The sequence below is a fragment of the Miscanthus floridulus genome, chromosome 2 (assembly GCF_019320115.1).
Source record: "Miscanthus floridulus cultivar M001 chromosome 2, ASM1932011v1, whole genome shotgun sequence".
Lineage (NCBI taxonomy): Eukaryota > Viridiplantae > Streptophyta > Magnoliopsida > Poales > Poaceae > Miscanthus > Miscanthus floridulus.
Window position 1 is genome coordinate 63,786,636 of NC_089581.1, and position 17,912 is coordinate 63,804,547.

The window sequence follows — 17,912 nt, forward strand, 5'->3', positions numbered from 1 at the left end:
TTTATTTTGGCCTCATATATATATATGGTTGTTCAAACCATCAAGTGCGTGGACCAAGCTCTTTCCCCTGAAGCTTCGATCTATATATGGGATCCAATTAAGGACTTGTGTTTACTTCTTGATTGAATTGAAGTATGCTAATCACATATCGTAAAATCAGCACCATTTTCTACTTATATAGTACTCTCCACTTGAGTGTGTAATGAACTTGTCAACTGTACACCACCACAACGTGCTATTAAGATAATGAACAAATGCATGTTTGGAGCACTATAAATTGTCAGCAGATCGTCCACACCAGCAACGGATGCCGGCTCTGGCATTGGTGACGACGAGCACGGCATCGTTCAGCAGGATGGGCTAAGAAGAAGCGCACGTGAGAGGCGGCCCAGTACCCGTGTCCAGGGCCCGTAATGGGAGTGAGCCCACTACAGCTGTAAGAGAGAAGTGCCGTAGTCGAGTAGTATATGTTCACCGTAGCGAGAGCAGAGAGGGTATCATTGAGAACAATTTGTAATCAACCTATTTCCCAAGCACTTTTCTGCTCCAATCGAAGTCCTCCGATCTATACTTCGTGCTTGCTTGCTATCTTGTTCTGATTCTATCCTGCTGTCTACGCATCCTGCTTACATAAATGCCCATGCAAGCTTTAGCTCAGCACCCACCTCATCTCATCTCATCTCACACTAGTAAGAGCACACAATGGCAGGCACTAAACTAGTAGCCCTAGGTCTCATTGCCCTCATGAGCATGGGATTAGCCAATGCTGCAAGGGTGGCTAGGTACTCTAGTTCGGAAGGAACTGGTACCTGGAGAAGGTGGCGGTGTTGGATATGTGAATGGTGGTGGCTCTGGATCTGGCAGTGGCGCGGGATCTAATGAGAGCGGCCCAAGTGGTGTTCATGCTAGTGGTGGAGGTGGCGGTAGTAGTTACAATGGTGGCTTTGGGTATGGTGGTGGGTCTGGCTCGGGTTCAGGTTCGAGCCAGTATAGTCAAGGGCCATATTATAGCTACAACGAGTATTCTAATGCCGGTGGTAATGGAGGTGGTGGTGGAGGAGGCAGGTTATTACTACGGGTCCAGTGGACGCGGTGCTGGCGGTGGAACCGGCTATGGCTCTAGCGAAACTGGTACAAACTGGTATGGACAAAGTCATGCAAATGCTAATGCAAATGGCAATGGTGGAGGAAAAGGCACTAGTCAGAATGGTGGCAGTGGCGGTGGTCAAGGTGCCGGATCTGGCTTCGGTAATGCAAACCCATAGATGTTTCACTTTCGAGAAGATGGAGCCCAACATGCGTGATGTTTTTTAGGATTGTTGCCTTAGAGTTTACTTACTTTTCTTTGTAATCGTTATGTATCTGCTAGGTTTTTTTTTTTACAAAATAAAGGGCTCCTCCATCCTTGTACATGTAAGATACATAAATAAATATATATACATAGACCTGTATAACTGCGACTGTGTCTAATCAACTGGGCTCAGAATGTCTTCCGAAGCAGGACGACCAAGGGAGGGAGAGCCAGAGAATGTCGAGAATGGGAGACGATAGATGAGAGAAGCGGCCGATTTGCATTGGTAGGCTCATCGAGTGGAGAACAGGAGAAGTATTGGGTTGTTGGGCCACATGCCATGCCTAGGTCCTGGCCAAAATTTTTAAGCCTGAGTCGTGGCTCTAGTGACCATAGGCCCATATTTGCTCTTGCACGGTGGAGTCAACAGATAATGTTGAGGATCTTAATAATGTTATTAGTCTTCCAAGTTCCCATTTTTGAATGTTTTTCTATAAGCATTTTTGAATGTTTTGGCTTATGACACAATAAAGCAGCTGAATGTGGTGATGTGCGGACATGGATTGTTTGTTCTGTATTAGTGTAAGTTCCACAATTGGTTGAGTTAGTGGCCATCTTTAGGCTAAAAGTAAGATCATACTTATGTTTCTAGTTACATATTAATGCTAAAATCTTGTTAATATAGGCTTTGGTACACCTTTTACCTCAAAACAAGTAAGATATGAATCAAATCTTAGCCATTGATTATAAAGAGAAAAATTCAATTAGAGAATTAAGAAAAATCTCTTAACCGGCTTCTCCCGGTAATATGCACAAGTATTGCTTCCTATATTATGAACTTTCCAAGCCTACTACATGCATGCATGCATGCCACCACTATTAGAGAATGCTAGATTTGAGGGGATAGTCTCCGTATGTGTTCAAGGTTTGTATATCTTAAATGACCGATGCACACCAATGTTTGTCGTATGAAATTTGAATTTTTTTTACATCTTCATTGAATTATATGTAGCACCTCATGAAAAAAACAGATACAACATGTATATGTTCTTACGATGCAAACTATGGTTGTCATGGTCACGCCATGGCTGTCATACCATGGCCGGTTCCTTATTTACCATATGAAAAGTTCCCAAACATGAAATGGTGTGACCTATCTTTTAGATGGCAATAGGATATCTATCCTGATGGACGTCATACAATTATTTAAGAGTACCGTAGTAAGACTTTTTTTTAATATAATAAGAGTGTGGATGTCACTAGACAACAAAAATAATTTTGGGAGATAGGCCAAAATATTAATAGAGGTGAGCACACCTAGCGTCCGCCTCCCTAAATAGTTAGGAGAGCTCCGGGAAAATGCCTGCCTCTCTCAAAATCATTTAAGGAGGCAGACGTCCCAAAAATCATTGATTAATGGAGATGGTCGTCTTAGGACATCCGTCTCCGTAAATTGATTTTCAGAGTCAAGCATCTTAAGACAACCATCTCTGTTGATCGATGATTTCCAGAGACAGATGTTCTCAGAGTCCGTCTCCTAAAATAGATATACGGAGGCGGACGTCTTGAGATGTCTGCTTTCGTAAATAGTTGCATTAAAAAATAATTCATAACGTTTTCGTATCAACTTGGACAAAGACAAACTTTATATCGAAATTGTAGCCCTCGACATGATCTACAACTTTGTAGTTAAAAAGTTTTGAACCGAAACTATTTAGGGTCCCAAAATATTGTTGAAAGTTTACATATTTTGAAATTTAAAATTTAAAAGTATTAGACAATCTCGGATGTTGACATAGTCTATACAAAACATATAGTTCTTAATAGAGTCTACAACTTTGTAGTTCAAAAGTTTTTAATTGAAGTCGTTTAGAGACCCAAATATGTGTTCAAAGGTTATAGATTTGAAAATTTAAAATTTAGAATTCCTAAACAATCTCGAATGTCCACATATAGTTAACACCAAAGTTGCAGTGGTCTACTAGAGCTACATGTGTGTTGTTGACAAGTTTTTTGAATTTTTCAAACAATCACACATGGAGATACATCATATACCAAAGTTGTCGTACTTGATAAGATTTAAAACTTTGTAGTTAATTTTTTTTGGTTTGAGTTCATTTAGTAACCAAAATATCTAATATAAGATTACAAAATATTGATATAAAACAGTATATTATATAGATATAGACATGAATGAGTGTGCGGTGTAGTGCTAGAGGCGAGGTAGTGCTAAGTGTTAGGTGGCGGGTTCAATTCCCATACATCTTAAGGTGCCCGCCTCCATAAATGGCATTATCGGGGGCGGACATCTTAAGGTGTCCGCCTCCGTAAATAGCATTAACGGAGGCAGATGCGACGCCTGCCTCAAAAAAGCTTGATTATCATTTTATTGGAGACAGACACCGTGCCTGCCTCCCTTAATAAAAAACGAATGCATCCAAAAATGATTTTAGGAGTAGTGTGTGAACCAGTTCCATGTGGACGATCTGATTCTTCAAACAGCTAATAGCTGGCTAAATTAGACTATAAAGGCTCTCACGGCAGCTAAATTGTATGTATCAGCAAAGAGCTAGACCTTTTCAAATAGTTATATTTAAATAAAGATAGCAGCAGCTATAGTTGAAGATTTATAAAACCCTACATATAGGACCGGTTCATGAGAGCTCTCTTCGGCTCTAGCTCATCCTACAAATTTGCTATAAGCAGGTACTATTCATGTCACTATAACAAAATTGGTTCTCTCTCCTCTAAATGCAGAGTTGATGAAGCTATGTTCTTAGGCTTCACCAGCTTTTGATCGTCATAGCACCCTAGTAACAGCAAGTGTAAGACCAAGTTTAATAAGTTTCCAAGCCATCAAAAGATTAGCTAGCACATGACACAAGCCATACAACAATATGATCTCTTCTCCTATTCCAAGTATGTTTTTAATTTGTATGGGGTCCATCAGCTATTTCCCTCCACATCCTAGACCATCTTTTCTCATAGCAACTCCAACACGACTCTTACTTGAGCCCACATAGCTAAATATAGGTGCCAAGCCCAAAAACACAACTCCAGCAGGGCCCTTACTAGAGTCATCAAATTTGGGTGGACACCCAAATCCTCCTTCTGGACCTCATTCCTTGAAGCTCTAGGCCGAGACCGCAAATGATGGTTTCAGAGCATTTTTTCACGCCTTCTGTCACTCGCTCGCACCCTCCTCGCCCGTGCACCGCGCGGCGCCATTTTTTTCCCCATTGTGTGCTAGGGTTCGCCGCCAGCCCACACCCGCTACCCCCGCATGCGTGGCACTGCAGTACCCATCTCCCGCGCGCGACTTCTCCACGCACATGTCAGTGAATCCCCCGGTGGCATGACTCCCTCAATGTGTGACTTCCCCAACAGCTCGTCCCCCAGCCCCCATGACTTCCCAGTGACCCGAATCCTCTGACCCGTGACTCCTCGATGACCGTGACACCCCCGTCCACCGCGAATCCCCTACCAACCCAGACTCCCCCGCCCCCACGACTTCCCAGTGATGGCAAGTCCTCCCCCTTGAGTCCGCTGGCCGGTGTTCTTCTCCCCTCGATTCACATTGATTTGGCCAAGGAAGGTAATGACAAGCAGATACCAAGTGCCATTCCATTGGAATTAGCTTGAGGGCACTATTTGAGGGCTATTCCTAGAGTGGAGCTTAGAAAACAGGGCTCTCAAAAGTAGAAAGAGCTCTCAAATGAAAAGTAGGGGCCCTATTTTGAGGGCTACTATTAATGACCTGTTTGGATCTTTAGTCCTTGGACTGTAGTTTAGTCCCTAAAGTTTAGCCTAAGATGACTGTTTGGATCCGGGTGAGAAGAGGTGACTAAAAGGTGAAAGGAAGAGGAGAGCAAAAAAGAATAGCAGCACTTTTAGCCCACCTTAGGGTCGGATGGACTAATGGGGGCTAAAAATTAGTCCTTCCCTTTTAACCTACCTGTTTGATTCCCCAAAGGCTAAAAGTAGGCAAAAAGTGAAGGACTAAAGTTTAGCACATGAAAACCTTCGGAATGTGCTGAGCTGTGTCTTGGCATAACGAATAGTCAGGTGTCCTTATTGGGCCTGTTCGCTTGTCTGAATTCTGGAGGAATTTGGATGATTTGGATGAATGCTGAAGAAATTTGTGAGAGAAAAATACTGTTTCGGATAAAAAAAATAAGTGAATTAAAGCCGGGTTTAAGGGCCCTTGCTCTAAGAAGCTCTTCCAGACGAGCCATTAGCCATCAGCAAGCTGTGCACTGCAGCTCAATTGATTCTCTGACCATATATATGCAAGTAATTAAGATGATCAATTATGCCACTGCAGCTCAACTGACTCTCTGATTATAAATATACAATAATGGATCAATTGATTTACATGTCCAAGAGAGTTGACTTTGGATCATTTATGTCACTGCAAGAAGTAATTAGGAGGCCTCGCTGCTTTCGGTGAGTTCATCTCCTATTTTTCTGCCTGTCATTACAAGTTGAGAAATCGAGAAGAGTTCAATGTACACTCAATGTTCTACAATATAAATCCTATTGTCGGACTTTTCTGTGTAATTAGTAAGTTACTCACTTACTCCTATATCAGTTGAAAAAAAAAGTCAAGGGAGTATACTCACAGTATGATAGCAAGACAAACTAATTGCAGGTCATTTTCATTGTCCAAAACGTCAGCTAAATATTTTACTAGAGGTACTATGATGATACATTGATATACTTGCTCAAGAGCGTCTGGTTGTTTTGATAACTTAAATGGTGCACAACCATGCCTTATAATTGACATCATATATCTATATGGATATTTTGGTAGTAGAAATTAAAATGATTAGAGAAAGTGTGCAAAGATAAGCAATTTTAGTGGCAGGGGCGTGAGATACTCATCCGTGCAACCGTGCCAATACCTACAACTACGTACACAAAACGCAACTTGAGACTCATGTCCAGTGTCTAAACCCCATGCACGTACACTGCTGGAAACTCAAATACTTTTGTATGTGCAAAAACCCACAGAAAAATACGAATACCGATAGAAAAATATTTTTCTAATGGTGTACCATCAGAAAATTACTCACAGAAATAGAATGATAGAAAAATCGATTTTTTCTGTCGGTTCACCGTCAGAAACAATTTTTCTGTCGGTCTTACACGTGCAGAAAAATTATGTTCGATCAGATTAAAAATAAAATTTTTGTGCATTATTCCTCACAAAAAAAGAAAAACCCGACAGAAAAATCATTTTTTTGTTAGTGTTATCCCGTCAGGGTTGCACTCACAGGAAAAAATTGTATTTTTCTGTCGGGTTAGGTGAACGCACAGAAAAATTGTATTTTTCTGTCAGGTGTTAACAGACCACCGACAGAATAATATACACTTACCCATACAACAAATTGGATGCAATAATTATTTGGAAATAGTAGCAAGAACATATTAAAATATGGACTGTCCATACAATAATTTCATCATAACATATAAAGATGGAGTCCAAATGTTCAGCACATTCATTCATAACATCCAGGCTACATGTAGATGATGTCCAAATGTTCCAGCATCAATACATTCAAAAACATTACCATCTCATCTCAGCAGTTCATGAATTTCACTACTGATAACTACTCCACTACTATGCTGATAACCAGATCGATGTTGCTACCATTGAAAATGAGCAGCTCTTAACTCTTTCATTGCAGCTCCTATCGACCTACAAATAAAGCACAGTAAGCAAGATAATATCAACTTGGCATATATCAGGTAGTAAGCACAACTTTGTTTTAGGTAGTAACTTAGCAGCTAACTTCCAGATGTCAAACTGCAAACCTTCCTAAATTCCAGATGTCAAACTGCAAACCTTCCTAAATTCCCAAGGTAGAAAGCAAAAAATTGGACTCCTGACTACATAGACAAACGCATAGAATGTTCCATAAAATCTTAAGAACGTTCACCTAATTACAAAATCATTGCTCCTTACTGCATATGTTCCACAAATTCTAAATAAAAGGGTACTGAACACAGATTTAACATATTTAATTTTCTTTGTGTTGCGTATACTACTGAACACAATTTAATTTTCAACAAATACTAAGTGCTGACACCAAGGCCCATCTGCTATTCTAAATAACATCACACTATGCAGAGTTCAGACTGGTGCTGAATGATAGAGCTAACTGACATTCAGGCAATGGGAAAAATTATAGCAAGAAGCATAAATTATTTAATCACTGATTTTCTCTGCACCGATTCTTTAATCACAGCAAGAAGCACATACATACTACAATTATAAAATCTCACGGATCTCCCTTGCTTGTATGCACATCTAGTTTGCTTCAACAACTACTAGAAAAAGAGGCACAACTTGGCATTTGGGCAGCTATTTACAACTGCATACAACTCTGTTTCGCACAACAAGAATGGGGGAGAATGGGATGCACATACCTGATGGGAGCTCGTCACCGGCAAAGGGCCCAATGGAGGAGGCGGCGTGGAGAAGAAGGGCTGCCATGTCGCAGATCTAGCCAGAGCTCGTTGTGATGCACATACAAGGTTATAAGATGTGAACAACCTGAGCAACTAATTTCCAAATAAGGCAATCTCAATGAAAAAATAAACACCAAGGAAATTTCAAAACTCTACTTATCAACTAATTCACTATTAAGTATGCTACTAATCCATTGATCAACCATGTCCAGAAATGCATAATTTAAAACATGATAACTGTAAACCTGAGCCATATCATACTGCTTGTAGCCTTGTACCATTGCAGAGAAATACCAATGATTGCAAACTGCTTACCTATTCGGCTTTATGTCATTGTTGACCTGATTATCCAGTTTTCAGCCCGTCTTTCTTATCATCTTCCATCTCACTATCTCTTCACTGTCCCTACAGATGCAGAGAATGAGACTACTGTGTTGCATATAAACCATAGAATGTTCCTCCAAATATGACATGAAGTGATCACAAAGGAGAAGGAATATGGAATTCATGAAAATATGTAGGCAATGCTGAATCCATGAATCTATTTAGTGACGACACATTCAATAAAAAAATAAGTGCTAAAAATAGTTGAGTTGACCACATTGATGCACAAACTCATGAGGTTTCCTTCTGTTAAGCAGCAGTTCCCAATCAATCAAACTACTAGTGTCTTTAGGATAGACTCACAGTGTTGAGGAGGCATGGAGCCTTTTTCCCTCCCCGAATGAACTACTGAATGTGCTATGATGCCAATATTTTCCCTCCCCAATGAACTCCTAGCTTAGTTGTAGGATCAAATTTGCCTAATAATTAATTCAGAAGGGAGGAGTGGAAGGCCACACAGATCTAGTAGCAATACCTGAGCAAAAAAATATAGAATACATTGATTTGGTACCTCACTCGTCGCCTCCATGCCATGGATCTATGCAGAGAAGAGACGATGCCATGAGAGAGGGGTAGTGGGAGGAAGGGGATCGGAGCTTGCCTTGCTAGATGTTGGGGATGTTGTGGTAGTGGCATCCACGGCTCGTCGACCTCGACCTCGACAATCCCTAGGGGAGGAGCAGGGTCACGCAACAGCGATAGGCACTGTCGGGAGCTAGGGTCCGCGCATGCCACTAGGGGCTGGGGGAGTCGTGCATGATGCCAGGGGGTAGGGGGCTCGAGATCCGCCTCCTCCGCCATCTCCTCTGGGAGCAACCTCTGGATCTCACCGTGGGTAGGCCCGTGCTCCGGATCTGGTGGCGGGAAAGGGGGCAGCATGGGCAACGTCATAGCATGGCCAGGGCCTCTGCGGCAGAATGGGCAGCAGCAGCCATGTGGCGTGTAGCTGCGGCCTACCCAGCAGCCTAGTGATGCGTCCATCCATCCCCAGCCATCGATGACGGCGGCCGGCATGGCCAGCGAAGCCGGCTAGGGTATGGCAGCCTGCCTAGTGCGAGGGCGCACAGCGCGGGGAGGAAGAGGAGGGGGCGCCGGTGCTGCACGAGGAGAAGCTAGGAGTAGGGGAGGTCGCCATGGGAGGAGTAGCAGGGAGTGGTGTCGGGGTCAAGAGAGAGGGAGCCCATGAGAGCGAAGAACGAGACTTCGAGAGAGACCATGGGGCATGTTGCTCCCGTGCGTGTGGTGAAGAGCAACTAGGGTTTGGGAGGGAAACAATGTTCTTAACCATTGGATCGAGAGATGGACGGCTGGTATCAACCGAAGTTGCAGCTGGGCCTATGGGAGGTATTGGGCCTATCTCTCATTTTGGGCTAGAATGGAGTCGTCTTTGCCCAAGACTATTTTCTTTTTTTTTCTTTTCTTTTGTTGGTAGAAATGTATTAAATTCTAAGATATAAAAAATGATTTCAAATGAAAATGCTGTCAATAGCAAAGTAGTAGAACTCATCAATATCCACAACTTTTGTTTTGGTCCTTTTTCCATATGAGTTTGTTTGAACAATTCAAAATTTGAATTTCAAAATATGAGAACAATGATAGAATTTTTGTATAGCAAATGACTTCAAATGAAAAAGTCATAAACCACAAATTTGTAAAACTCATCAAGATCCACAACTTTTATTTTGGTTATTTCTCCATTGGACTTTATTTGAACAATTCAAATTTTGAATTTCTAGAAATGACAACTTCAAACAAGATTTTGAAATAGCAAATGATTCCAGTTGAAAAAGTCATAAGCAGGGGCGGGGGTGATCGATAGGGAGAGGAGGGTCGTCGCACCGAGACGAGTAGTGGAGGGGAAGGTCCCACGACCCTGTACAGCCAGCGGAGGGCCTAGGGACGTGCCCCAGAGCACCGACGGCTAGCGGCTGGCACCCAGCGGCCAATGGCTGGGACCCAACGGGAGGCTGGCGGACTAGGGAGAGTGAGGGCGCCAAATCGGTGGCAGCGACCGGTGGGGAGCTTACATTGGCATGGATCTAGAGGCTGCCGACCTGGTTGTGGTGGACGGCATGGGTGCGGAGCTGCTGCGGCAGTGGAGTGGGCCTACGTGTGTAGCTACGGCGACGGTGCAGCGTGTGCATGCGTGCGTGAGGAGCCGAGCAGACGAGTCGACAAGTGTGTGTGTGTGCAGTTGGGTCGAGTGCATGCGAGGGTGTTTGGGGGCGCCGGCCGGTGGGTTAGGGTTAGGACTTCTTTGTTATTTATTTATTTTATTAATTAAAGTATTTTCTTTTCATGAGAACACGCAAACGTCGAAATGGATAGCGCGAATGCCAAATCCTAGTGGTCATTTGAATTTTTCTGTGCATGTGTATGTTTTTTCTGTGCGTTTTAAAATAATCGACAGAATAATAATATTTTTCCTGTGCATGCATGTATTTTTTTCTATGCGTTTTTAAAGAACTGATAGAATAAGTTGTATTTTTTCTGTGAGTGCTGATTTTTTTCGTGTGTATATTGTCATGCACAGGAAAAATCATATAATTATTCTATCAGTTTTTGCATTTTTCTGTCAGGATATTTTGTAATCGACAGCATAATCGCAATTTTTCTGTGCGTACCGAAAAAACGCATAGAAAAATTTGTCACCCACAAGGCAATTTGAGTTTCCAGTAGTGGTAAGTGGAGACGTCACCAGCTGACTAGCTAGCCACCTCTTATGTATAACACCCTAGTGTTAAGCATTGCATTTAACATTTGCATTTCATGAGCACAAGCATCATCCAAGCATTCATGGACATGAGCACATGAAATTTCATCTCATTCTTATACCTTATCACATGAAATATTGATTTTACATATATGCTTATGCTTGCAATCATGTATGACCAATATATGAGATAGTTGTGAGGTCATGAAAACACCTTAGATACATCTAGAATGATAATTTGAACAATGTTTATATTCATGACTTAAAGCCAATTTGGCTTCTAAGTGTTGGTTTCATTTAAAATGCCATTTTCATGATGCTAGTTTGACTAAAGTTGAACAGTAGCTTAGAATATTTGCATGGCTTTATGACCTAAATAAAAGTTGTAGTTCATATCATGTAGAACAAACTTTGTTTAAGGGTCATGAGCTAATTCAATGCCTAAGTTAGTCAAATAGAGCTTGCAAAATTCAACTTGTTGTTGTTTCAGGAACATAAAAAAAATTCTGTCTTAAACGGTTCACAGTTTTCGTGTAGCCATCTTTGGTGATTTTTAGTTTGCAAACCGTTGGGGATTAGGCCAAACTCCTTTCAGCATTTTTGTAGTAATCACTTAGCTCTACAAATTTGATTAAGGAAGTTTTCAAGAATTTGCCACGGTTTGGGAGATTTGGAGGTTTGAAAATCGACTGCCAGACGAACTGAATCGGCTCTGGCTGATTCGAAGCACCGCGTGTCGTGGCCGACCGATGGAGGCCGCGTGCCACATGGTGGCTGTCCGCCGTCGCCGGCCTGCCCTGTCGTGTGAAAAGGGAGAGCACCCGGCTCTCCAAGCACCCACGCGCTGACTCTCGCTCTCTCTTCCTCTCTCGCCCATGCGTCGCTCTAGAGTGGAGCGACACAGTAGCAGCGTCACCATCATGCCTCCGCCGGCAGCGCTCACCATCCATGTAGCCCCGCTGCTCAATCTCTCACACCCATAGCTCCACCGTGCCTTGCTCCACCTCGCCAAGCCACCATTGCCACCATTAGAGCCCAAGTAATGCGACATTTTACGTTGCCGTCGCCGCCATGGTCACAGAGCGCCGCTGAGCTCTGAGCTCACCGTGGCCAGCCTTATGCACCGCTCCTCCTACCTCTCTCTCCCTGGTTTCGTCATCGCCTTAGGTCATAGATGATCACATCGTCGTTTATTTAACCGCTACCGCCGCAGTCACGCAGGAACGTGCGATGCCGCCGTGCGCATCTGCCATGGCTACAAGCACGCGCTCACTGCCGCCAACTTCACTAGCCATCCTTAGCCCGCTTTGGTACTTATGACCGTGTCGCCTAGAGGTGTAGCACCTTCCCTAGTGTTGGAGACCTACCTTCAGCCTTCGTGTCATCGTAACGGTGACACCACCGTCGTGCTCTGTGCACCGTTGTGCAGCCATACATGTGGACAGAGCTCACCGCTGCTTCACCATGCCTTGATCTGCACCGTAGAGCACCGCTAGGGTTCGTAGAACTCACATCTTCACCAGAGACGGCAAGTTTGTCATCGCGCACCGCCGTCGAGCCGCCATGCTCACCGGTGAGGTCGCTCCGGTGATCCACTAGGCCAGCCAAGGGTACCTATAGGTGTGGAATATGATGGTGAACACATTGGTGCTGACCTCGTTGCCAGTGACCTCGCCATCGGTGTGCTTTTTGCCGGTCAAGCTATGCCCCTGCTCTATGTGTCGCTGATGGGTGGGTCCTGTTCACCCGCGGGTCCCAGCTGTAAGTCGGTATTTGAAATGTTTTTCTTATTTATTTTTACAGTTTTGAATGCAAACTTCAAAAATTCATATCTAGAGCAAGGAATATCCAAATGTGGTGAACCAAATTTTGTTAGATTCATCTTGTCGGTGTTTCGAGTAAACACCAACTAGTAAATTTATATTTGTTGCGCATTAGGACCGGATGGTGTGCTAAAGGACACAAGGTTTATACTAGTTCGGGCAGAATGTCCCTACATCTAGTTTGCTACTGCTGCTTGTATTATTAGCACTGAAAAGATTCATAGTAGGGGGTACAAACGGTCGAGAGAGGGACATGTCCCAAGTCTCTGATGGAAAGGTTGAAAGGACGCCAAGAGCTCGGTTGCTGATCAAATGTGTGTTATGTGATGCGTTGTGTGTTGAATTGATTTGTCCCCTTAGTGGGGTGCCCTGCCCTCCCTTTTATAGACCAAGGGGGAGTAGGGATTACAGATGGGAGAAAGAGAAAAAACCAGAGGTAGAGAAGGCCATTCGAAGGTGCCGGGTCTTCCTTTTCCCTTGAGCCTACCCTGCTAATATGGCAGATGGTGCCAGGGGTACCACGCACACTGATCCTGATAGGGCCATGCTCTGGCTTCATTCAGCAAGTGGTCATGTCCCATCCTACCCCGATGGACGGTGCGGCGTGCCAGGGTGCCGAGCCATGACCCTATGGGGAGTAGACGGAGTAGTGACCATATGTTCGTCACTATAGGTGATGTGAGTTCCCTCCTGGATCATAGTGGTTGTCGTATGCTTGTGTCAAGATCCACGTCTGAGGGCCGATGGCAGCGCCCACAACACTATAAGACAAAAGTCGACGCCTACAACACTATTCGGGCTCTATCATGCCGGGAAGGGCTTAAAGCGCCCGTCCTGTCGTATTCTGATGGTACTTTCCTGCAGGCGTGTAGGGCATTGTCCTCGGTACTATGGTTGACTCGAGTGTCCTGTCCTACCCTGTGCTCATCATTACAAAGGAGCAGGGTGCAGTCATTGGGTGAGGCAGAGCCAGCCCTCGGGCGTCGGGTGAGGCAGAGCCAGTCCTCGATCGTCGAGCGAGGCGGAGCCAACCCTTAGATGTCAGGTGAGGTGGCACTAGCTCTCAAATGTCGGACGAGGTGGAGCCTGCCCTCGGACATCGGGTAAGGCAGAGTCGCCCCTCAAATGTCAAGCGAGGTGGCGCCAGCCCTCGGTCGTCGGGTGAGGCAGAGCCAACCCTCAGACATCGGGCGAGGTGGAGCTAGCCTTCAGCCATTGGACAAGGCAGAGCCAGCCCTCAGGGGTCGGGCAAGGCGGAGCTAACCCTCAGCCATCGGATGAGGCAGAGCCAGCCCTCGGGGGTCAGGCGAGGCGGAGCCAACCCTTAGGGGTCGGGCAAAGCGGAGCCAACCCTTAGGTGCCAGGCAAGGCATAGCCAGCCTTCGGTCGTATGGGCAAGAAGTGTAGTTACACTCTTGTCTATTCAGAAGCATTAGTGTTTGGTGGTTATTAGTTCCACCTCTTTGGGTACCCCAGTATTCAGTCCTCGACAGTAGCCCCTGAGCCCTCGGGTGATTTGGATAGAATCGCTAAGGGGTGATTTGACTTGCCAGAGGGTGCGCACGAGCGCACCCGATGGGTGTAGCCCTCGAGCCCCTGGGTGATTCAGATAGAATCGCCCGAGGGGTATTTTGATTCGCCAGAGGGTGCGTGCGAGTGCCCCATCGGGTGTAGCCCCTGAGCCCCTAGGTGATTAAGATAGAATTGCTCAAGGGGTATTTTAGACCCTTTGTGGGTATGGCTATGAGATTTGGTGTTTTCACAACTAGATAGCTTAAAGGGAACCCTAGTATCCCATTCGTGGGGATTCATCTAGGGTCTACCTGGTTGAGAATTGATTGCGGTTCGAGACTCCCCTAAGGTTCGTGCACCTGAGTTTTGGCCGCTCACGGGCCCATCTCTTGTTGGGATGGCCGTTGAAACTATTGGGCCAGCCCTCGAACTCCTGGGCCTAGGTGGGCCAGAGAAATGCTTTTTGACCCATATTCCCTTTTGCGGGAAAAGAGTCCCGGTCCACTCAGGAAGGCGAAACGTCCAGCGCGACTTTGGTGGGAAAGGATATGGATTGGGGGCACATGTCCCGCATGGTGACGTGGTGGCAAATCATGGCAGGCGTGGAGATCTAGGCGGACGGTTGCCTTCCTCGCTGTGGGGGGTATGACCCTGGATACCCACGGCAGGCCACATGGGCTACGCCTCCAGGGGCGGTCCAGCCCACGAGAAGGAGCCTTGCGGGGCACGATTCTGCTCGGCGCCTCCCGCAAGGCATGGGAAGGATATCCGGAAGATGTCATGTAATCTGATAGGATATGTACGATCCCGTGTTTCTTGTAATCTATTATTACTTTCTGGTTATCTCTCAGATCTAACCGACTTGTAACCTTGCCCCCCGGACTATATAAGGCGGGCAGGGACCCCCTACAAAATGACAAAAAATCATACGATAGCTAATACAAACCAACAGACCACAGGAGTAAGGTATTATGTCGTACTGACGGCCTAAACCTGTATAACTCGTGTGTCTCTGTTGCCTTCTTGTTCTTGATTACACGCTCCTCTGCCGATCAATCTACCATCGTGGGATACCCCTTGGTGGACTGCCGATGATATTATGTCGATAGTTGGTGCCCCAGGTAGGGGTGTGCGTGCTGTTTCCTTGTCGAACAAGATGGCTTTTTCCGCAGGCTCTTCGTTCCTCCCGCGGCCCGGCCAAATCTTCATGGTCGGATCCATCACGTGGGTCATCAACGCCAATAGAGTCGGAGAGCTTCTCGAGCCGGTGCAGATCCGTTCTGCGCCGACCACCCTCGCACCTACGACCGCAGATCCAATCTCAGAACCACTTCCAGGGTCGACTTCATCAGCCACTCGCCGCTCGCTTCCTTGCTATCGGAGGAGGCACATCAACAATGATGATCTAATCGAGTCTATCGATCGGGTCGGCCTGAAACTCGCCGATTGCCTCTCCATTGCTGAGTCGGCTCTGGACACCCTTGTTTAGCACCGATCACCTTCCGATCCCGATCTGTCGATGTCTAGTGCTCGGCAAACCTCAGGGCTTGCCGCCCTGCCCTTCGGGCTCGCCAACACCGCCGCTACGTATCAGGACGCCCTGAGGGGCAATTTTGCCGACCGGCTCGCTGACCAGCTTCCACCAACCGTCAACATGCTGCACACCAGTCGAGGTCCCGGAACATCCCTCCAAACTATCCTTGAGGAAAATCCGGACTCCGAGTCTCAAGGCTCCACAGAGTCCCTCGCCGAGACCTTCACCAAGCAACCTCCCCTCCTGCCTTTCCGGGGTGGCACAATCTTCAACGTCAGTATCGACAGCCCCCCTCGGAATGGCGAAACAGATGAGGAACACGCCGCCTGTGAAAACAGGAACACCAACCATGCGCAACGCCATGATAACGAATGCACCATTGCGATGGCCGAGGCTGCTCATGATAACCAGTTCGTTTCACAAGGAAGACCCCTCCATCGCAACCTCAACGAAGAATTCCTCCACGTTGACAGCCATGAAGTTTTCAAAACTCTGAGCACCAATCTAGCCGTGGCCGCTAATGAACTTGCACACCTCCTGCAGACGCCCGAGCTCACCAAGGTCGCCGCTATGCTTAAAGCGGCACACTGTCAAGTTAACGAGATTCGAGAAGTTCAGAGACCTTCATGCTCCACAAGCGTGATTCGCTGATCAGCCGATCCTAGATATAATCGCCGCCCCAGTCAAAGCTGTTTCACTGACCAATCACTACCTCCCCAGGGGGGAGTTGGGGGCCACCACGCCGAGCATCATCGCCAGCACGACCAAGAGGTCGAACAGGACACCTAAGTGCACCTCAGTAACCTTCGGGATGCACGCTGGCGTATCGATCAACGATGTTTCGGGCGCCATGAAGATGAAGTACGACATCGCCATTGAGTACGGTAACCCAGACTTAGCTCTGGAGCCGATCGTCGCCGGCAATACTGCCAATATCGGCCCTGACAGCCCGGAAGGGCCCCCAGCGTTCACCAGGGCGCTCCGAACACTCTAGTGGCCCCGCGGCTTCAAAATCACCGGAGTCGAGCCCTATGAAGGGAGGATGAACCCAACCCAGTGGCTGCAGGCTTATGCCACCGCCGTCCATGCCGTCGGAGGAGACACCAACGTCATGGCAAATTATCTCCCCGTCATGCTCACGCCAGCCGCCATGAGCTGGTTCACAAGCCTTGCCCCGGACTCCATCGGATCTTGGGAAGATCTTAAGAGAGTCTTCACCGACAACTACATGGCCACATGCAGGCGGCCGGGCACCAATCACAATCTCAACCGCATCACCCAAAAGCCGTCCAAGCTACTCCGCAGCTACATCAGACGCTTCTCCAAGACGAGGAACTCTATTCCCAACATCATGGAAGCTGAAGTCATCACCACCTTCGTTCGAGGACTTCATCACCGAGAACTCGGTTCTAAGTTCAACAGGAAGCCACCTACCGGCATCGGCGAGACGATCACAACTGCCAACCAGTATGCCGACGCCGAGGAAGCGGAGGTGCGTTTTAATGAAGATACGGGCACTAATCACCCATCTCGCCGCCACGACAACCGCAACGACGACTGATAGCATAACGATCGCCGCCACGACGACCAACAGCACAACGGTCATCGCTACGACGACCGCAGTTTCCACCGGGACAGCGGACGAGATCGGCCAGATGGATTCAAACCTGGTCAGAATCACCGCCGCTGACCAGATCACTTTGTTGCCAACATCAATGAGCCACGCGCAAAGCGTAACTATGATGAGCAGTACAAGAAGATCCTTGACTGACCGTGCCCCCTGCACAAGAATGACAAACACAAGATGAAGGACTGCCTTGGTTTGGCTAAGGAGTTCTAGGAGAAAAAGTACAACGACGACAATGGCAGAAACGGAGGACGCCGACCACCTGGGGATAATAATAATGCCTTCTAGGACCATGACAAGGTGGTCGCCACCATCTTCGGGGGTTTTGCCTCCAACAAGAGCAGAAGGGAACAGAAGCTCGCCGCCCAATGAGTGCTCACCGTCGTTTCAAAAGAAACTACCGCCAACCCTAGCTATCGCCCGTGGTCCGAAGTCTCCATCACCTTCAGCAGGGCCGACCAGTGGGCGGACATACCCTACACAGGGCGTTTTCCCCTCGTCCTTGACACGACTGTCCAGAAGGTGCTCTTCAAAAAAGTCCTCATCGACGGTGG

General features: G+C 46.6%; 1 pseudogene; it reads left to right on the top strand.

Annotated features, from left to right (window-relative positions):
• Positions 1-702: 702 nt before the first annotated feature.
• On the top strand, positions 703-1,265 carry LOC136538984 (glycine-rich cell wall structural protein 2-like; annotated as a pseudogene).
• The last annotated feature ends 16,647 nt before the right edge of the window (positions 1,266-17,912 follow it).